This window comes from Prionailurus viverrinus, chromosome B4 (genome assembly GCF_022837055.1).
Source record: "Prionailurus viverrinus isolate Anna chromosome B4, UM_Priviv_1.0, whole genome shotgun sequence".
Taxonomy (NCBI): domain Eukaryota; kingdom Metazoa; phylum Chordata; class Mammalia; order Carnivora; family Felidae; genus Prionailurus; species Prionailurus viverrinus.
The window spans coordinates 8,404,140-8,427,078 of NC_062567.1; the positions used below are offsets into that span (position 1 = coordinate 8,404,140).

At 44.0% G+C, this 22,939-nt stretch overlaps 1 protein-coding gene across 2 annotated transcripts in view; it reads left to right on the forward strand.

Annotated features, from left to right (window-relative positions):
• The window catches only part of CAMK1D (calcium/calmodulin dependent protein kinase ID), a 507,758-nt gene that overhangs the window by 108,889 nt on the left and 375,930 nt on the right, over window positions 1–22,939 (forward strand). The gene's annotated exons all lie outside the window — the stretch shown is intronic.

A 22,939-nucleotide genomic window follows, 5' to 3' on the forward strand; every position in this document is an offset into this window, starting at 1 on the left:
TTTTAACTCTAGTGTCATCCCCAGGAATGGAATTACAGGGCCCGGGAAGAAGCAGGTTTTCCGTCACATCTCCGCGTTTGGCCTGCAGCTGTGTTTGTGTGATCTTAAGACAATTTCTCTCTCCTCTTAACCGTGCCCCATCGGCTGACCCAGCTCATCTGCCGCCATCGGTAATCTCAGTTTTAATTAATCTTTCAAAGAAACAGATTAAGTTGATTGCTGCACAAGCCGAGTTTGGGTGTACGCACCTTTCAGCTGCCTTCCAGAAGTGATTAAGAGAAGAATTTTTATATGAGCTTTTATGCCCAGTTAAGATTATTTTTGGATCTTGTCTCAATGGTTTATTTCCATCATGTGCCTGTTTTTAAGAGAGGAACTGAAAATGAGGAGTGGGGCTGGTTTTTGTCTCCCTGTGGGTGTTCTTTGCAGTCAGACATCCTGCTCTGATGTGTGCTCCTATCTGCCTTGTTGGCCATCTTCCAAGGAGCCTTCCCCAGGTAGCCTTGCTTCAGTCACCGGCATGGTTATTCAGGATGCTGGTTATTCTTCAGGATGCATCTGGTCCTGCCTTGTCCTCCCCCACGAAGCTTTCCCAAACAAACCACACATTCCTGACCCACCAAAGCCAAGGTTCCATGGCCACAGCACCTCGGATTTAACTAGCACAGAATGTAACAGATGGGATTGCAAAATGTTATCTATCTATCATTCATCTTCCTTGAGGGCACTGTTGTGTTTCAGCCATCTCTGTGTCCCCGGGACCCAGGATAGTGTCTGGAACACCAGGAGGTGTTCAGTGAGTGTGTTTTTGAATGAGTGGCTCTCCTATCACCGTGTGGAAAAGTTGACAGAAGATGCTAGCGCTCAGAGTCAAGGTAGGAAAAAATGCGGCCTGTAGCTGTGTTTTGTTTGACCTGCACGCTGTTTAAAAAATTTCTGAACCAACATGTTTTAAAAAAGGTAAACTGTACATAGAAAAATCCAGATTTCCAGCTTCTCTTGCAAAATGTTAAGCCCCACCACATTGGGCTGGGACTCAAAGGTCAGCTTGCCTTGGAGGGGCCTGGCCTGTCTTCTGCCTTTGGCTCACCTCCTCCCTAAAATAGTTTTGTAAAGCCATCTATCCCCTCACACACTCTGCGTTGATAGCTAACATTTTTCATCGTAATTTAAGAGCTGCAAAGGATGTTATTTCTAGCTTATTGTAAATATCGACATCTTTAAATAAAACTTTACATCATTCTTTTAAATATAACCAGTGGAATCTAAATCCCACAGACACTGGATACCCATCATCACCCATTTCAAAAGTACTTGAATTGACTCTTCTTTAACCATTGGAATTTCTACTTCATTCTCTTTTCTTTTTTCTGAATTTATATTCTGTCCTCATGGAACGTTATTCTTGGGTGTTATCTTTGTCCTTGCAAAAATACGTATATACATTTAAATTAAATTTCCTAGGCTGTAAGGGTCTAACCATGAAAAAGTTCTTGCATTTACTTACTGTGGGTGATTACTATTACACGTTTGAACAAATCATAAATCTGCTACAAATTTAGGTAAATACATTAATGGGAGAATACAAAATTTGCTTGGAAACACGCCTCCTAACGAAATGCATACAGCCCTTCATGTTTTTGTCATTGTTTTCTGTATCCATGGATGAATATTGCTTATTGCTGAGTAAGAAGTTCGACATTAGTTCATTCCTGTTTTTGTGGTTTAACAGATGTAAGCACATAGAAACGATATAAAGCCAAATAAGTATATGGGACCAGGACTTGTTAGAAGAGTTCTGCCCTTTTGGGAACGGTTTCCGAGTTATATGTCACATTGGCATCCCGCTTGCATCCACGGGATGGCAAGTGGCTAGTATTATTTCCTTCCTTTTCGGAAGGCAGGGAGCATGCCTTTCTGCATGGTGTATTGGAATCGGCGTAGGGGTCAAGTGGGATGCTCTCCAACCATACATGTGTCTCTTCTAGGCTCACTGGCATGAAAGAGAGGGAGTTGTCTTCCAGTACATTCTGGAGGATAAGAGATGAAGGTCATTTCTAGCCTGTCTCTCCATAAGAAGAAGAACACACCATGGCTTAGTTCTGTGGGGTCCTCCCACAACACCCAACCTAGTCTGGGTCATGTTTTCAAAGTACATAAACTACAACCAGTTCTTGTGATTCCCAGATTTCTGTATTGTATTTTTTAAAAATTTTTTAAAAACATTTTTACTGTTTTTTTTTTTTTTTTTTTTTAAGAAACAGAGACAGAATGTGAGCACGGGAGGGGCAGAGAGTGAGAGGGAGACACAGAATCTGAAGCAGGTTCCAGGCAGGCTCTGAGCTGTCAGCACAGAACCCGACACGGGGCTTGGACCCACAAACCGTGAGATCCTAACCTGATCTGAAGTCGGACACTTAACCGACTGAGCCACCCAGGCGCTCCCCAGCTTCTGTATTTTCAAATTCACCTACTTAGTAAAATGTATTTGTTACCTCCCCAAAACAAGAGTTGAGATGCTCTTTGCGGTCATTCGGGGCCATGAGCAGAGCGGTGAAAAATTTGTGTCGCTGAATGCACATGTTCCCTGCTGAGGTTGAACAAGGCCACGTGCTGCCTTCTTGTTTCAGCTAATCCCACTGTAAACAAGTGTCCTTTTCATGGTCTCTTTAGTGCCGTATTTTTCACATTTTTGTGCTTTTTGTTAGTGATTTCACTGTTGGGAACGGCCCCCGAGCACACTGCTGAGGTGTCCTGCTGTCTTCCTGAACGACAGGAGCCTGGGATGTGCCTTCAGGAGCAAAGGCATGTGCTAGACAAGCTTGTTCAGACATGAGTTATGGTGCTGTTGATCGTGTTTCGTGTTAATGAACCAGAAATATATATTAAATAGGGCATCTTTAAACAGAAACACGCATAAAACAAGGTTGTGTATGGATTGGTTGACAAAAATGACGTGGCCAGAAGCCCAAAGGAGCCCAGTGCTGTTATTTCCCCTGGGAGCAATAGTTCAGTATTTGCAAACCCAGTGTGCGCTGTGATTTTATAGGACACGATTCCTGTGGATAATGAGAATCACCTGAAGGTACAGACTGTCCCTGACCCACAATTTTTCAACTTGACAATGGTGCAAATGTGGTATGCATTCAGTAGAAACCGTAGTTGGAATTTTGAACTTGGATCTGGCCCTGGGCTAGTGACATGCGGTGGGTCCCCTCTCGGATGCGGGGCGGTGAGCCGCAGCTCACAGGCAGCTGGCGACATCCATTCTGCACCCCATCACCCACGTTGTTCTTCACTGTCAGGACAGTCCTCGATGCATTACACGTTGTGTTGACCTTGACAATAGTCAACACCTTATTATCAGATAGGCTTTGTGTGAGAGGATTTTGCCCACCTGGAGGCTGGTGTGAGTGTTGTGGGCATGTTGAAGGCTGGCCCAGGCTAAGCCATGATGATCAGTAGGTTAAGTGTATTAAATGCATTTTCAACTTAACCACATTTCCATCTGGGAATGGGTTTTTTGGGATGTAACCCCATCATCAGTCAGGAAAGATCTGTCATTTGCACATGGATATTACGGCTTTAGAAATTTAAGTACAGATTTCAGGGTAATGGATAGGTTGGCAGGTTTTTCATTCAGAATATGAAGTATTTTATTTTATTTTATTTTTACAAAGTAGTCTTTTAAAGTCTTTCCCTAACAGGATGGCATTCATTCGTGGGTCTTTAGGGTTCATCGAAAGGGGTAATGTTCCAATGCTGGTAGATGCCTTTGCTACTTAGACTTGACTGTGAACTTGTTTGCACAGTGAACTCGAAGTCTGAGAATCAGACAGAGGGCCAAGTGAGGAGAACAGCATCTGAGTTACTCTTTTATTATTCCACTGAAGCTTCTGTGACTGGAAGATAAAAGAGCTCAGAGAAGAAGCCTGGAGTTTGGAAGCCCCACCGACCTTCTAGTTTATATTCAGAGCCATCATTTATTCACTGATTTCACATAAGCTTACACTATTTTTTTTTTAATAGCCGCTTGTCCCACAAGCACTAATCCCAACTAAATAGTACATAAGATGTAATTGTTGTGGTTTTGAGAAACTTATATTCTGAGGAACAGAGTGTATTTTAAGATGTGACTTCATCTTTCCGGAATCCCCACTTGAGGGCTTTGCGTTTTAGTGGACAGGGACTCACAGCCTTCACCCAGGGTATGACATAGGCATTCGGGAGGTATGTGTTCCTTATTTAATCTCTTGTGCTCCATCTGGGACAGATCTCCGGTCCAAGAATACCTTTCCTCTCCTCACCTCTCCCCTTAAGGGAATGTTTTATAAGCTCAAATCAGATTCCAAGACTGGTTCTCACCTCAAGAAATTATGAAGCCAGTGGTTTTCTTTCCTTCCCGCATAGGTTGTTTTATTCATGTTTAATTAATCAGTAGATATTGCAGAGCCCTTACTTTATGCCTGGGCCTGTGCTGCTCGGTCCTGGGGGTATAAAGACAGCCAGTCCTCAACCCAGGGAAAAGGAGCCCACTTTCTGCTGGTGAGAAGAATCCGTGTTGCAGTGTGGAAAGGCTGGCAGGGAACGTCCCTGAGATGAGCCTCAGAAGGGCATGGTTGAGGTGTCTCTGAGTTTGCCTGGGAGAGTCAGGGAAGGCTTCATGGAAGAGGCGGTGCATGGTCTGAGGCTTGAGGGATGGTGAGGAGTTTACCAGCTAAGCAAGGGTGGGAGGGCTTCCTAGTAGATGGCCCCACTCTGGTCCTACTATCCAGAGGATTAAAGAGCACAGGGTGTATGGGGGTTCAGGCAAGAATAGGGAAGTGGTGGGAGAAGATGCTGGAAAGGGAGTTGTGGTTTCCAGGACTTTTTATGCCACACTTCGTAGCTTGGAATTTATCTTCAAGGTGAGGGAATTGGAGAGGAAACATGATGAGCCTTTTTGTACATTTGAAAGCCCACCTTGGTGCTGTAGTTGGGAAGTTTAGGGCAGGTGTCAAGGAGGCCAGCTAGATTGCTCTTGGATTCATGGAGGGGATCTGGGGGAGAGGTGAGGGTATGGGAACTGGCAGGGGTATGGGAAGACGGGACAGACAGAAGGCGCGCTGAGGTAGGTCAGATCTGGTTCTTTGGGGTCATTCTAGATTTGGGACCATCCAAGAAAGAAGGGCTAAGAGGGCTCATGTTTGGACAGCTGGGTCAAAGATGGTGCCCTCTACTGGGAAAACCAACAGGAGCAGGTCTGTGGGAGAAAGGGAAGGGGTTCTGAACACACAGAATTGCCTTGTGACCTTAGAGTGGAGATAGCCAGTATACGGGTGAATGGGTTCATCATCACGGCATAAATACAGCTCCGGGGTTATATCCTTGAAACGGGTTTTTGTTTTATGTTATTTTATTTTTGTCTTATTTGCTTGTTTTTGCCTGCATTATCTACTTAAATAATTTATGTTTATCTGCGTTTTGGCGGAAAAAGAGTGTGGAACAAAATGTGTCAATGTACCCTGGGCAGAAAGAAAAAAATCTCTGATGATATGGTCCACACATACCAATGTGGGCACACGAAACCAGATACAGTGATAGGCGGTGGGCTGTTTTTCAAGTGACTTGGGACAGGCTGTCGTCTGCTTGCCCTCCTGTGTTCACACCTGCCCTGTGGAATCGCACAGCGGCTAAGCACACCAATTCCGGTTGCAGGTGGACCTCATTTATCCCATTACTGGCGAGTCTAGGCCTTGGGCAAGTACCTGCTCTGTGTCTAAACCTCTTTCTTGCACGGTGATAACAGAACCCACCTCATTTGTGAGGATTAAATGAGATAATTGATGCTCTTTCTTAGCCCAGTTCCTGGCATAGTGAGCCCTTGAAAAGATTGTATCTCAAAATAATTACATGAACAGATCTTATATAATGACTCCAAATTCACAACCAACCATAACACTGGAATTCAGGTTTGGTTTTCTAAGAGATTTCATTTCTCAGTTACGAAAGGATGCACTGTATAATTCCTATAGAAAACCTTACTATTAGTGCATTTTAAAATATTTGACCTGTGGGGCACTTGGGTGGCTCAGTTGGTTGAGCATCTGATTTCAGCCCAGGTCATGATCTTACGGTTCGCGAGTTCGAGCCCCGCATCGGGCTCTGTGGTGACAGCACAGAGCCCGCTTGAGATCCTCTTTTCCCCCCTCTCTCTGCCCCTCCCCCGTGCACTCTCTCTCAAAAATAAATAAACTTAAAAACAAATTTGACCTGCAAAAAAGCTCCGTATACTTTAAAGTCTTAGTCTGTTGTTAATAATAACAAAATTATTTATTTAGGAGTATTCATAAATGAATAATTGAAATGAGAATAAGCTATATTATGTAATGCATTGAACTTTGAAGTGTTGCCCATACATCATCTCAACTACTCGTCTGGCATAGGCCTCACAGTAGAGCTGGGTGTTACTGGTGATGATGCCAAGGCCAAGGGCATCACTCAGGAGATGGCATTGGAGCCACCTGAAAAACCTTTCTTGTGCTTTGGAAAGAAAAGGATCAAAGGAAAGAAGTGAATATTTAGTTCTTACACTTTTTGAAGATGTAGAAATTGAGGAAGAAGCTGCTAATTGAGCAAATCCAGACCATTTCTTATTACCTTTAGAGAATATACAGTGGCATCTAATTCTTTCTGGAAGTATGGCACCCCTTATAAATAAATATGCCTTTAATTAGTTGAAAAGCTATAAATAAGTCTAGGGAAGCCAAGAGAGAAAGCTATTTGTTACTGTTAATTATGTATTAAAGCTACACCAAGAATGGGTTATTCTTGGTATGAATAACTTCCTGTGAAACAATCATAGAACTTTAGAACAAACGGGACCTTGAGGATCACCTTTTAATCACTAGGAACAAGGAAACTGTGTTTTTGAAGCGCTAATTCATTTCCTTTATATTTTTATTAGTAAAGGACAGGCCTAGCTCCTCCATGAGCTGTCACCACGGCCACTGCCTGCTGAGTTGACATAATTCTAGTCCAAAGTGAACACGTTTTAGCCTGTGCCATCACACTGTGGGTACATGTGTGCTTTCTGTCAGACCTTTCCAAATACTGAGGTTAGCCCTGGTGCTCCCATTTTTCCCTTTGGGGACATCCGCAGCTGCCCACAGTCAAGCCTGCTTGTTTTGTAGACCTCGAGTTTAAATCCCTTGCCCAGGTTAGAAACACAGGGACTTTGTAAGGTAATACATTGTATCCAGTGCGGATAGAGCTCGAGGGAACTGTGGAGGCCACCCCTAATGTCTCTGTAAAAACCACGGCCAGAGAGCTATAGGACACGCCACGTTCACGTTCAGGAGGAAGGCCGGCAATGAACGGGGGCGCAGCAGCTCCCCTTTGCTTAGAGTGTCTGTGTATGGACTCTCAAGCGGGCTGTCCTGAGCAGCTATCTGAAACAAATTAGTCACAGTCTGTCACACAGAAACAGAACAATGAGCACCTGCAGTTGTCTTGCCCCAGAACCCCTGGCAGGTCAGAACCCCCAGTAAAACCTCATTCATCGACACCTCCATCCATTTGGAGTACCAAGTCACAACCAACAGCGGTAGGTAGGAGTTTGTTCAAGCCAGTATCTACGAAAAAGGAGTTTGCTAAGCAAATGGATTGTATCAACACAGACGCCATCATGTTGTTTAACCACTTAGCTTTAATATTTGCACGTGTAGTTAAGTGTTCATTATAAGTAATTCTTATCGGGACCAGCAAGACTCCTGCCGTAGCCATACTTGGCTGCTTTTTAAAAGTTGTTGATGAATTGCAAAGCATTTAAATTGCATTTCTCTACAGATTAAAAAAAATTTTTTTTAAGCTTTATTTTTGAGAGAGAGAGAGCGTGCACATGCGATCAGGGGGAGGGGCAGGGAGAGAGGGAGACACAGAATCAGAAGCAGGCTCCAGACTCTGAGCTGTCAGCGCAGAGCCTGATGCGACTCGAACCCATGAACTACAAGATCATGACCTGAGCGGAAGTTGGACGCTTAACCGACTGAGCCACCCAGGTGCCCCATGGATGTTTTAAAAAAAATGTTTATTTATTCTGGGAAGAGTGCAGGTGGGGTAGGGGCAGAGTGAGGGGGACAGAGGATCGGAAGTAGGCTCTGTGCTGACAGGCCATCAGCAGTAGTGTCTGACTTGTTTTCAAAGTGCCACCAAGAGGACGTGGCACAGAGGGTCACTCAGTGCTTACTTGTCAGATGTATCACTGAATGTGTGACTCAGTACAGTGACCCTGGGATTGTGGGCTCACTGGGAAAAAGTAACACGCTGTGTTTCTCAGTGTGGGGCGTGCGCTGTTGGTACCGTGGCCGAGATGATTCTTCTTGCTGAGCACAGCCTGGTGCATCTCCGGACATTGAGCATCCCTGACATCCATCCACCAAAGGCAGTAGCGCCCACCCCACTGAGACAGACCACCAAGCCCCACTTGCTTCCAGATACCCCCTGGGGGAGCAGGTGCCATCCCTAGTCACGGACCACCGCCTCCCCCCAGACATCAGAATATGTTCCAGATATCCGAAAGTTCAAGGTAAAAAAAGAAATGATAATGTAAGTAGAAGAAAATGTGTTGATACCTGACAAAAATATTTCAAACATTTAAACTGTTGGGTTCTCTGCAAAATCATGCTTTCTAATTCTAACCTGGGCCTCCCCCCGCTGTGTCATGTTTTTACCTCTAATTATCTGTTAGATTTTCTCATGAGTTATTCCAGTCCTTTTTCATACTGCTTGTTCTCAAGTTTTCCTGCCTCTTTGCAGGGGACCGAGGCCACCCAGAGTGACTTGTTGCGACCTCACGTCTCCAAACCTGATAATCCCTCCTCCTTTGTTAGGAAGACTCCATCTGCTGGGGCCTCGCTGCCCTGGCTTGCTGCCCTTTGGCCATGCCGCGTCTCTAGCATTTTCTGTTTGTCTTCTCCACTCTTTCCATGCTGCCTGTCAACCTTCTCAGATGTCCCTAGTTCTAAAATAAGTCTTTAACATCTATATTCATGCACCACCATCTACTAGCCTATCTCGGTCCTTAGGCTCATGTCTAAACCCCTCAATAAATTCTCCTTAGCGTGGTGGAAAAGGCATGGGTGCTGCAGGGAGGCAGCCCAGGGTGGGGGCCAGCCTGTTTGGCTTTCTCTGAGTCTGAGTTCCATGGGGATAGTAATGCCTACCATGGAAGGAAAGGTCACCTTGAGTGCTGGATCTAAAATGGACGCAGGGTCAGGTCAGTGCCCCAGCCTAGCACCCTTCAGGAGCGTGCCTTTGCCAGTGGGCGAGAATCTCAGCAAATCATACAAGGCCTTGCTGCTTTTTGCACATTTTCTTTTCTCAGCATCCTTTCCCTCCAGCTTCCAATTTCAGTCCCACTGAATTGTTGATGGTACCATCTGCACCCCTGGGGGAAGAGCCCCCAGCCCTGTGTGCTTTGCTAGTGCTTGTCTGGGTCTTTTCTGACTGACTGGCTGCCTCCAGCCCTCCCCTTGCCCCCACAGTTGACTCCCGTTTATTATTTTGTAGTAAGCCCTTCTTCTGGAAGTTTGCTGGAGACCCCTCCCCCCTTATCACTGCACCTGTACATTGTATCACAGTGGGCCGGCGGTTAGGGGGTGGGGATCAGGCTCCTCCCAGTAGACTGTGAGTGGCCTCCTGAGCAAGGAGAAGGCTGCCTCAGGAGGTGACAAGGGGTTGGTGAAGAAATCGTTGGTTGAATGAATGTCCAGGCTGGGAGGAGATGTGACCCGTTGCTTCCAGCTGTGGTAGAAGTTGACAAAATCGTCCAAATAGGCGGTTTTCTTGAGCATTTTACAGCAGTCATGGTCTAAGTGCTTTTCCCCAAACAAATCTTCTGGGGAAAATAAAAACAGACTTCTTTCCCAGGGACATGGTTTGCTGACCGTCTAATTTTCTCATGCCCTGTCTGAAACCCCGTCACCACTGTTCCAGGTTTGCACGTGGCATAGTCGGCTTCCTTTACTTGTGAACACGTTTGAACCAAAGACAGGTGCCCTGTCAGGTCCTCTCCTGAGAATTGTTCATATCCAGGGCAGACTGGGGGCTCTGGGTCAGGTGGGTGTGGCATGTGGTGATGTGGGAAGACTTGGGTGACTCAGGAGCTTAGATGTGTGAAGAGCTTTTTCACACGTGTGAAAGCACATGTGTGCTTTTTTCACATTTATTTATTAAATTCAAGTTTGTTAACATACAGCGTAGTATTGGTTTCCGGACTAGGACCCAGTGATTCATCTCCTACATCTGGCACCCAGTGCTCATCCCAGCAAGTGCCTCCTTAATGCCTGTCACCCATTTAGCCCATCCCCCACCCACCTCCCCTCCAGCAACCCTCGGTTTGTTATCTGGATTTAAGAGTCTCTTATGGTTTGCCTTCCTGTTTTTATCTTATTTTTCTTTCTTTCCCCTATGTTCATCTGTTTTGTTTCTTAAATTCCACACGTGAGTGAAGTCATATGATATTTGTCTTCCTCTGACTTATTTCACTTAGTATAATGCATTCCAGTTCCATCCACGTTGTTGCAAATGGCACGATTTCATTCTTTCTCATCGCCAAGGTGTATTCCATTGTGTGTGTGTATGTGTGTGTGTATAGTTAATGGCCATTTGGGCTCTTTCCATGCTTTGGCTATTGTCGATAGTGCTGCTATAAGCATGGGGATGCATGTGCCCCTTTGAAACAGCACACCCGTATCCCATGGATAAATGCCTAGTAGTGCAATTGCTGCGTCGTAGGGTGGTTCTATTTTTAATTTTTTGAGGAACCTCCAAACTGTTTTCCAGAGTGGCTGCACCAGTCTGTGTTCCCACCAACAGTGCAAAAGGGTTCCTCTTTCTCCGCATCCTCGCTAACGTCTGTTGTTTCCCGAGTTGTTCTTTTTAGCCATTCTGACAGGTGTGAGGTGGTATCTCATTGTGTTTTTGATTTGCATTTCCCCGATGATGAGTGATGTTGAGCATCTTTTCGTGTGTCTGTTAGCCATCTGTATGTCTTCTTTGTAAAAGTGTCTATTCGTGTCTTCTGAAGGGCTCTTTCTTGACTCACCTGTCACACACTGTACGTGTTCCAATGATATACTCTACCACTGGTGTTCTGTGCTCATTCTTTTCAAGTAATAGAGGCCGTTTTTCTCTTTTATGATTTTTGTCCCTTTCTTGCCGTTTTCACTCCTGATTTACTTTGTTTACTCATTTATACATGAGTATTCAGCACCTTTCCTGGTCAGGCACAGGGTAGTCAAATGAATCAGACACCCATGGCCCTGCGTCTCTGTATTTGGTCTTTACATCCATGGGCAGGAGGGAAGATGGACTGTAGACTAGGAATGTGTACTCAAATAAAACAGTTTTGCTCCTGATGATGCCATGATAGAGAATAAAGGGAAAGAAGAGGGAATGTTCAGGAAGTTTTCTTGTGACATTTGAGATCTTTTTTTTTTTAAACAATCTTATTGAGGTACAAATACAATTCAGAGGCCATACAGTTCACCCATTTAAAGTCTACTATTCAGTGGTTTTTAGTACATTATTCTTCTTATGTTGTGGATGTGGATATAGATACAGATCTCACAGTTGGCCATTTTAACCATTTTTAAGTGTACAATTCAGTGGCATTAATTACATTCACAATGTCATGCAATCGTCACCATCCAGTTGCAAAACTTCTTCATCATCCCAAGCAGAAACTCTGTAACCATTAAGCCATAATTCTCCAGAACCCCCTCCCCCAGCTCTTGGTAACCTCTCATCTACTTAATGTCTCTGTGAATTTGCCTATTCTATGTACCGCGTGTTAGTGGAATCATACAGTATTTGCCCTTCTGTGACTGACTTATTTCACTCAGCATAATGTCTTCACATTTCATCTGTGTAGTAACAGGTGTCAGAACTTTCCCTTTCTATGGCTGCATAATAGTCTGTTGTAAGTATATACCACATTTCTTTCGTCTATCCATGTCACTTGAAATTGTGACACATGCTTTGTATTTTCTTAGGGCTTCCCCATAATTCTCATCAGATTAACTCGCCCACCATATTGCTAGTAAATATTTCTCGATTGCGTTGACTAACATTTTCCAGCAAGGTAATGGTAGCAACAAGTCAGGAATGCCGTTTCCTGGTGTGGATGCGTGTAACTATGTGTCTTTCCTTGGGTGTGTATATTTCTGTGTCTCTCATAAGGGAGGTCATCCAGTTAATAAACATGTCTGGAGAAGATAACGTGTGGGGTCAGGGTAGAATTGCAAAAACTTGGAGCAAGTCTCCCTACTCTGTGCTCCAGAGGTATTTAAAAGAAAACCTAGTTCCTCTGAAGTTTAATATCATCCCAATTTACTCTTTCAGTCTGCTCAAAACAGATTTATATCTGTCTCCTTATAATAAATGTGTCTCGCGGGGCTGGAGAAACACATAGAAAAAAAATGTACTTCTCTGGCAGGCTGCTCCCCAGGGAAAATGAATTGATAAATCTTTTTTGTTGTTGGTTTCACAAATCAAAGGAGGACACATCGAGTACTATGAGGCAGTGGGGCAAATATATAATGTGTTTGATGACAGATAGTTCTCTCCAGCTGTAGTGACACATGTTTTAATAGGTGGCCTGAGGGAAAGCAATTTCAGATTAGGAATGGCCTTTGCTGAGTCTCAGTTTCTCCTTGGAAGATATTCTTTCCTCTGCCCTTTTGTATTGATTATTTTTAACCCATCTTTGCAGATATTCTCAGTGCCTTTGCTCTTCTTGGCTTTGTGATCATGACCAAAAGTGGCAGATCATAATGATTTGTTGTAGTGGCCAGCATGTGTGTGACGTTTCTAGAATGCTCGTGGTGAACTTTGCTCGTTCCTTCCTCGTCTGTGAGGTATGTGCTAAAAAATCCAGTGTGTTCATTCATTACTAAGCTTTGAGCCTCTCTCATGGGCTCCTCTGACACCATCTCATTGAATGTTGACTCATGGAGTGTTTATTTGGGCCAGTCTGGGTGTGAGTAACCGCCTCTGGGACAAGATGACCTCGGCCAGCCCTCTGTGTCTTGTTTTCTTATTCCGTGGGTCCTCTAAGCCTTGACTTGTACACTGTGGGCCCATGAGTAGAAAAATATTGTAAATGCTTCCTAAATTGTAGGGATCATCCAACCCGGGTTCTTAGGCTTACTGTTGATGATAGCTACAATGCCAGGAACCAAAATCGTGCCTCCAAAATAAAGGCTAGAATGTCTGTTGATGTCTTTTGATTGGTCTTGTTTGAGGTGTGAGTCCATCAGAGCGGTTGGTATCTCTGGAGGCAGTGATGTTTGGTGAGAGAAACAAAGTACAAGACCGGAGTCCGCAGGGCTAATAGTGCAGATATGTTCCTTCCCACCTGTTTACAACAAAAGGGGCATTTCTGGCATGATCCTCATCCCCTGGTATTTCCCGGGGCTCCGCCTGTGGGGTGAGTTTGTGGCATGGATGGCTCTGGATGGGAGGACCAAGAAGCTGTTCCCCCCAGCCAGCTCTGACGTGTTTCGCTGTTCCTCTTCCCAGCCACAAAAGAAAGAAAAGTCAAACTGGTGTCTATTAAGAATGAAACCACTTATAAGTTGTAGCAGACGCCTGGGTTGAGTGTCACAGAAACGGTCCAGGGTAAAGTGGGGGTGTTCAGCACTGAATTTTCCAGCCTCTTTTTTTTTTTTTTTTGTCTTTGCCTTAGATAAATCATTTGCTCATCTGTGTTTGGCCCTCCTGGGTTCTTTCTGTCCCTGGAAAGAGTTCCTGAACATCTTTTCACCATTCTTTTCTACTTGACTCATGATGGGTCCTTGCTCACTCTGGATTGTGTCACAGGGGTGGGTTCAGCCCGCAGCGAGGTGGGGCGCAGTCCTTTTCACCGAATGTAGCAGTTTATATGGGGGTCAGGCCCCTCCTCCTCTCTGAGGGGCCTTGTGGTCTTGATGGTCCAGAGTAATGCCTGCATCTCTTGGCAGGTGGAAGGTTTATTGAAGTGCTGAGGAGAAATGGCCCGCCTGCTTTGGCAGAGGTGAGGGCTGGCTTTGCTGAGATACAGGGGGCGACCCAGAAAAATCACAAGAAGCACATGATGGTCCCTGGGGTTCCTCTGGGCAGGCCCACAGGGGACAGATGGCAGGTCCCTGGGGTGTGTCCAGGACCTGCTCTGGAGACCTTCTGGAGAATTACCAAGAACCTCTGTAACATTCTGTGTGTGCGGCATGTCATGACCACACTCTCAGCCCACTGGGGAAATAACAAATTGGGGGGATTATATCCTGGTAAGCAGTCTTCCTGGGCTGCATTCCAAGGGAAGGAATGGAGGTTCCCTCCCTTAAAAACAACAAAAAAACTGTCAATGCTCAAGGTGGCTAACTTACCTTGCAAAGCCTCGGCATCCACATCTGCCAAGTGGGATGATAGTATCTGTCCCTGTGCCAGCTTCACAGGGCTGCTGGGTTTGATCAAAATAAAAATGAAACCAAATTTGAATGTTACTTTATCGACATGTTACGTGGTGTAAGTGTTGTATGATGATGGTGATGGTGATGATGAGTCCGTCCAGAAGGTCCTGGCACTGTGTGTTTGAGGAAGTTGCTGGTCATTTGCTGGTGTTTACGGATCTTGAATCCCTGCATGTGGGTAGTTCTGATTTCGAATGTTCTGTTCCATTGTCATACCACGCGTTTCAGATCAAAATTGTGCCATTGTTTGGGAAAAATATACTGTTTTCACAGAGTTTGGAGATGAGAAACCTGGTTCCACCAGCTTTGAATCAGGCTTCTTGGTCTTCCTTCCCAGTCCTGAGATGCATATGATTTGGGTTCTACTCTGGTCTTTAAACTTTAGCTGATACCAGCATCCCATGGAGGGCTTGCTAAATTCTAGGCATTAGCCCCAGAGTTGCTTGGGGCTAGAGAGTTTGCATTTCTGACAAGTTCGCAGATGATGCCAGTGCTGCTGGTCTGAGGCCCCACGCTTTGCGAACCACTGCTCTGTACCGCGTGGACCACTCAGTCTTGACGCTGGTTCATGACAGAGTTTTCCCTGGTGTGCAGGATCAGGAGGGAGAAAAGATATGGGGTTTTTAGATATTTTAGGTTTTTAGAAATCCAAAGGTATCACATGGAAAAGATAACCCTCTTTTTCTTTGAAATCTTGTCTTTCCTATTTTCTGATGTTCCCTATCCTCCCTTTCATGAAACAATGGGTACTGTTTGGATGTATTGACCTTAGTGGAAAAGGTCACAGTTGGTGACTCTAAATCCCATTCCTTGAGTTTTGGGAAAATCCTACAGCTCTCTGAAAGCCGAAAGTCTGAGGATCATCCTCTAATAAATGTGTAGTTTAGTTCCTTAATTGAAAAATTGCTTTTCAACAGGAGGTGGGGGGAATGGAGTAAGAGACACTGTTTTTCAGTTCGGCTAAGTCTTAAGCTGTTTTATTGTCTGATGATAATGATTGTGATAAACTTTGTCTGTTTTGCAAGAACCCTGTGCCTAGAAGCAAACGCACTGTGCAAAGAAGACAGCAGCCTGTGCACAGTGATCTATATTAGTCGTGACATGTTTTATCTGAAACCCTCTTTTTCCCTCTGTGATTTCAGAAATAGCTGGGGAGAGTGACCAGCCACAAGGACCCTGGCTAGAGCTTTTTTATCCGGCATTTTTTATCTATTGTGCCTCAACGTCTCGTAGTTGGTGGGAGATATTAAATTTTGTACAAGCAGCTTGCGTTTTTTTAACGTTTTCTAGCTTTCTCAACCCTCACTATTGGAAAAAAAATCTAACACAGAGGCCCACTTGTAGGCTTCTTTCCGGACATGTTCTGATAAGCTCTCACCATTATTTTGGAGTATTTTAGGCAAAGTGTTGAAGACAATTTAGCAACTTTTCCCCATTAACTTGAATTTGGATAATTTCCTTGAAAAAAATCCTCTTTCTTGGTCACAGTTTCCCAGCGTTTTGTGTCAATTCGTTGGATGCTTGATTACCTTAATTCTGTACTTGGCTTTGCCTGTGTAGATGTGCTCTTAGTTGATGCTTTTCAGATCTTGCTTGATGGCCAAATTCAGTTCATATTCGGGAAGTAAATTAGGGAGAATCAGTTTCTCCCTCTTTTTTGTGCTCAGAAGATTCCCTTTAATATTAATTTTTAATTTCTACTGGAAAAAGAAATCTAGTTGACCCTCTTTGATTTTCTCTTGTGAATGTCTTATTTCTCTGATCACGTTATCACCCCAATTTTTAAAAAAGTGTTTATTTGTTTTGAGAGAGAGAGCACCGAGCATGGGCATGAGTGGGGGAGGAGCAGAAGGAGAGGGGGAGAGAGAATCCCAAGCAGGCTTCAAGCTCAGTGCAGAGCCCCAACTTGGGGCTCAGTCTCATGACCTGATCCGGAATCAAGAGTCATATGCTTAACTGACTGAGCCACCCAGGCCGCCCCCATTACCTCCCTGATTTTTGGATTTTCCCCTGCCATCCTCATCTGTCTCATTATAAGCTGAAGACCACCACCCTTAGCTTATTACCTTCCCCTTTGTTTTTTAAAACATTTTTTAAATGTTTATTTATTCTTGAGGGATAGAGCATGAGCAGGGGAAGGGCAGAGAGAGAGGGAGACACAGAATCCGAAGCAGGCTCCAGACTCTGAGCTGTCAGCACAGAGCCTGATGCGGGGCTCGAACCCACGAACTGCAAGATCAGGACCTGAGCCGAAGTTGGACACCTAACTGACTGAGCCACCCAGGTGCCCCAACCTTCCCCTTTCTTAAAGAATGGTGCTGCATGCTTCCCAGGCTTTTCTAGTCTGTTCATATAATTTGACATATGTGTGATTTTTCCTTTCAAAAATAAAGTTACTTAGTAAGTCAGCTAACCATTTATTTTGGTATCTGGAGTGTATGTTGGTGAAACACATTTATCCTGTAACTATTTATATTTTCTAAAAACTATTTCTCCTAAGCGTTATATGTCCATGACTGTTTATCAAGGTCTGGTTGACTTTGCACGTTTTGCTTCATGATTCCAAACTCAGTGCTAAGAAATAACCTCCGTGTTTGAGCAGATTGAAATCCCGGTCTTCTTTGAAAGATCAGCATTTGCGGGGCAAGAGCATTTATTAATATACGATTGTGGCTGTTCTTGTGCCAAGACTCGTGCAGTAGAGCAGACAGCTTGACAATTCACGTTTAAAAATATTTCTTGGCTTTTTGTGTCTTCATGGTTTTCTCCTTAGGAAATACAGGATAGTAAAAAATCAGTATCAAACATATTAATGGAGAGGTCTCTGCAAATGTCATTTGAAAATGGAAACATTTAGTTTGGATTTAACTTTTTATGGAATTATTCATGTAATACCATTTGCATTTGCTGAGATTTTGTATTATTAATAGAATAGACAAATCAGCATTTTGCGGTGTATGTAAGACTTTGCTTGTTTTTCCTGTCTTGATTGCTGGTTGCACATAAAATTCAGAGAAGGAAAAATTATGTAGCACAGAGAGGAAGGGTGTTGGTGGAATGACTCAAGGCTGCCAAGTCCTGTTTCTCCTTGTGTTAACAGCCCTCTGGCTGGAGGGCTTCATTTTTAAACTGTCTGGATGGCCTGATAATCCCAGCCCAGGACACGGAGCCGCCGTGTGAGGAATCCCACAGACTGTGTGTTGGGGAGATAGTAAAGGTGCAAAGGCTTTGTGTGCAGGTGGGAGTGGCTCTGAGGCAGGGATTTCTCTGGGCACCAGAGGGAAGATTTTGACTAGTACTTGGCAGTAGAAAGAGCTGGAAACCGTTGCCCCACTCAGTGTTGTGTTTTTTCCAGGGTGAGTGGGGTTCTCTCTGCCTGTGCACTCTGCTGCCCTTGTGGCCCTGATCCTTACCTCTTTCCCCTCCTTATTCCTTCATCCACCCCTGCTCCAGCCTCCCAACCACGTTCTGCCAGGAATGAGCCCCATCATGTGTGTGTCCATGTGGTGTGTTGGTGGGTCCCCTAAAAGTCTTCCAGTGTGGGAGATGCTGAGCCCGTGGACTTCTGTGTTACTGCAACATTGTTGGGGCTCCATAGCCACACTACTCGGGCGTGGGTCCTAGTTCAATTGTGTGACATTGGACCCGTACTTGAGCTCTTGAAGCCTCCGTTTTCTCATCTGTGAAGTGAGGATAGTACCAGCACTGCTCTCATAGAACAGTCCATGGAGAGAGCTTGCTAGCACAGTGCAGGCATAGAGTAAGTTTTCAAAAAATAGTAGCTATTATTATTGCCCAAACAGGATGATGGATCGTAATCTTCTGAATTTTCTTCCATTCTGTGTGTGTGTGTGTGTGTGTGTGTGTGTGTGAGAGAGAGAGAGAGAGAGAGAGAGAGAGAGCGCACAACCGCTTTATGGACTGTGGGGGGCGTTTCAGTGTCACCTCTTTGAAGAGAGCCCGGAATATTTTGGGAATGCCATCGTGCCAGAGAAAATGGGTTCCAGAGAAAGCAAACCGAGGCGGGATCTCTTGCAGATCAGGAGGTAGCATTCAGCTAGGGGGGTTTCTCAGAAGGCAGTCCCAGGGCCCTGGCTGGGTGGAGGGAACATTCACCCTGGGGGTGGGGGCTGGCAAAGGGGGCTGGGGGGAGTTAGCCTGGGAGCCAGGGTTAAGCCACAGTGAACTGCAGACCTCTCCTGATGTTTTCTCTGCCTCATGGCTCCTGCAGAAACCAGACCTGGGCAGGCCCGCCCTGAGGAGCGTGAGAGGGAGTTGCCCAGAGATCTCTGACGTGGGGGCCCCACGCCAGCACTGCAATCACTGGGCAGTGAACTGCGATCACTGTTTTCTTTCAAAGAAGCGTCTTCCAGCCAACTGGGCACTGCATGCTCACTGACCCATAGCAAGTTGAGCAGGAATGAATAAGCATCCCCAGGATGTCAGAGTATATTGCTTGGTGTCCAAAGCAGTGTGTAGACCACAGCTCTCAGTTTAGTGGGTCAGGTGAGGCACAGATATGTCATCAGAAGAAACCTGTGGTTCCAATACCAGGACGCTCTATGGAGGAGGAAACATTGGCCAACTGTTGACAGGTTAGAGAAGCAAATGAACGCACTTTAGCACTAGACAGGGAATTGCTTTCTTATGGACTCCTTCTAAATTATTATTCTCACTGGCTAAATTGCATTTATCTAAGTGGGTATCACACTTATTATATAACTTTAAACCTAACTTTTTTTCTTCCAATATTATATATGGAGCAGTCTACCATGAATTATATAGTTGTTTGCAAATATACTTTTCAATGGCTTTTTAATATCTCCTTGTCTGGACATGTCTTATTTTATTTTTCCACTTTCCTGTTCACTATTTGGCTTATTTCCTTTTTTTTTTTTTTTTTTTACTATTATACAAAATATAACATGCAGGGACACCCTTATGTATACTTTTCACAATCCTGATTATTTTCTTTTTTTTATCTCCTGGTTTTGCTATAATGCTTTTTAGTGTTTGCTTTGCCAGCACATATAGTAGTATTGAGATATATTTTTTAGTTTTATTGATGACAGATAAAGTGGGTAGATATTTAAGGTGTATATGGTGGTGATAGGATGTTTGTACACATTGTGGAAAGCTTCCTTCTTCCAGTGAATTATCACATCTTTCACAGATTTATATATATTTTTTGGTGAGAACATTTAAGTTTTATTCTCTTGGAAAATGTCAATGATATAATACAGTGTTATCACCTATTATCATCATGTTATACATTAGATCCTCAGACTTTATAGCTGAAAGTTTGGACCCTTTTCTGAATCTCTCCCTCTTTCACTTATCCCCCAGGCCCTGGTAACCACCATTCTGTTTTCTGTTTCTATGAGTTCATTTTTTTTTTTTTTTGAAAAAAGATTCCTCATAGAAGTAATACCATGCAGTATTTGTCTTTCTCTGTCTGACTTATTTCACATAGCATAACGTCCTGAAGTTCCATCCATGTTGTTGAAAACGGCAGGATGTCCCTCTTTTTCAGAGCTGAATAATATTCCATTTTACGTTTAAACCACATTTTCTTTATCCATTCTTCCATTGACAGACATTTAGGCTGTTTCCATGTCTTGGCTATTGCAAATAGTGCTGCAATGAACATCGGTCTTGTGATAGATTCTGAGAAGGGAAATGAAGTTAAAAGATGTATATTTGTCTTAAGGGGTTACATGATCCCATCATGGTTCTTAGAAAGATTTTTACTAATTACCACTCCTGCTACTACTAATGCACATGTCCATCGTATCACATCCTTGTGAGTAATTATTAATTTTTATTTTATTTTCTGCTAACTTGAAAGTCCAAAATGAAGCCTTCTAAGAAACTAACCGAGGTATTATAAGAAAACACTTGATGTTCAGTTGAGCAAAGACCCTTATTGTTGCATTTGCTGGGAGTTTCAGACCGCCAGTTGGGTAGAAGATGGGGAGTGTCAGTCCGTACCGAGAGGTGTCCACAGGTTTACTGTGGATGGAGGACTTGAACTGACGTTGGGGTGTGGTTAAGGCATTGCTCACGTGAAACTTTAGAATAATTGCCCGATTCCGTTTTGCTCAACTTTTGTGAGTGAATGAACTTCTCTGTCTCCTTACTTTTTATGTTTTAATTTTTTTGATGTTTATTTTTTTGAGGGACAGAGAGAAAGCATGAGTGGGGGAGGGACAGAGAGAGAGAGAAAGAGAGAGAGAAAGAGAGAGAGGGAGACACAGAATCCGAAGCAGGCTCCAGACTCCACGCTGTCAGCACTGAGCCTGACATGGGGTTCGAGCTCACAAACTGTGAGATCATGACATGAGCCGAAGTTGAATGCTGAACCACCTGAGCCATCCAGACGCCCCTCTCTGTCTCTTTTTGACATAACATTTAGAAAGGTCCCTGAGAATCATGCATGTCCATTTCACACCTCATCATCTCAAATAAATGGAAATCCATCCTGCTTTTTAAAACCCTGGGGACAGATTTCATAAGCATTATCAGTTTTCATATAAAGTATTTTCTTAAAATCTTGGCAGACATGATCTCATCAATATCTACCCTTCACACTCCTTCCACTTAAAACAAAAAAGGCAAAATTGAGAAAATTAAGCCCAGTGAGGTGAGGTTTGCTAGCCTGAAGCTTCTTACTGGAGGTTCTAAGAATAGAACTGGGTTATCCCAATACCCACTGGCTTTGGGCAGGAACATTTTCCAAGTTACTGTGAAAAATGGGAAAATCCGCTAGATACCCAGAGCCAAGTCCTGTTTCTTGACTTTTCCACAGGCTTTATGAACAACACACAGGGTACACATTAGAAATGAGTCAGACCCATGGTTTTCTGAGGGCATAAAGCACTGTGCACAAAGAGCTAGCTCCCCATTGGGCCTCAGTGGGTTCTGAATGAAGCCAGAAAGTGATTCAGCCTTAGATCAAAAGAGAAAACACACACACACACACACACACACACACACACACACACACAGATGCCAAAAAACAAAAAGAGTTACCATTATTTTGAGGTTGCAGAAAATATGAATATTGGGAACACCGATTTTTCAGCCACTTAGAATTTCATTTTATACATTGGGGTTTTATGTAAGATTTTCATCATAGCTATTCATCTGGAGCATGACTCCAGATGGAACCTACTTTCAAAATGACTTCAGTAAATTGAATTTTAAAAAGTTTTAATAAATGATGAAGAACCGGATATAATAGTTTTTTTTCAGGCTTTGTGAAACATCACAACTATGCAACTTTTCAAAACATGGTGATTTTGTGATAGTGGATTCGTGACATAATAGCCCTTTTAATATTTTACCTTGATGGACCACATCAAATGAACAGATGTGTATTATTATTTTTATTTATGAATTATATTTGTTTTTGTAACTCCAACGAGGCCTTATTGGCAATGGATTTTCTGGATTAGGTAAGATTTTGAGGTTCAAACTGAGGTTTGCTAATCTAATTAACCCTTTGTTTGGAACATTTTGGTGGAAATCTTAGTCAAATATATTTTTTTGAGTTTGGAAAAATGCAACATCCCAGACTGTTTGCATTTCTGGTTATTCAAAGAGCCTCTCCCTCGCAAAGCATCATCGTGTTATCTAGGAAGGCTGAAGATTTCAGGAGAAAACCGTGTGCGTTACAGTAGCACTGTTACAGCCAATGCCTGCCAGAGGTAATTCTACTTTAATAAAATAAAGAGGTGACATTTTTTCCATTCCTGTCATCTTTCCTCTGGGCTCATTCACCTTGGTATCTGGGACAACCGAGGAGTCCAGCACTCCAGTCATCAGACCAGAAAGAGGGTAGAGGGGTGCAGACGGGCTCCTTACTGCCTCACTATGGTGTCTGCCCGTCTAAAAGAAATAAGCATATTGCTTTCCTTTATGCCTACAGAGGTCCCACTTGCCGGTTCGATCTGCCCACTCAGGGTCCTGGCAGACTTTATATTACAGTCTCCAGTCTTCTGCCTCGTAGGAGGCAGGAGGCCCTGAAAAGCGTCATGATTTCCAGTGAACCCAAGCCCACCCCAGCCCAGCCACCTGTCTCTGGCACTCCAAGGCTGGGCAGGTATAGGCTCCAGGTTGTGTGGGCCTGGTGTCCTTCCCACTTGCACATCCAAGTGTAGGAAGAACTTTCTCTCAAATGTGAATTGACCTGGGCTTTGCTCTCTCAGCTTAGCAAGACCGGTAAAATTCTATTTAATAAAACCCTTTGCTTGTATGACTGACACTGAGAGTCAGAGCTTGAAACCCAGGTGTCCCCCAGCCAAGAGTATAACCAAGTATAACCACTTCCTTTCACGTAACCAAGTATAACAGCCAAACCTTGCCACCATTTGCAGTTGATCTGTGCCTCATTTCACTGTCCGTTGTTAAGGCAGAGCCGCGTTGTCTGCGTTCTTTTTGATAGTCCC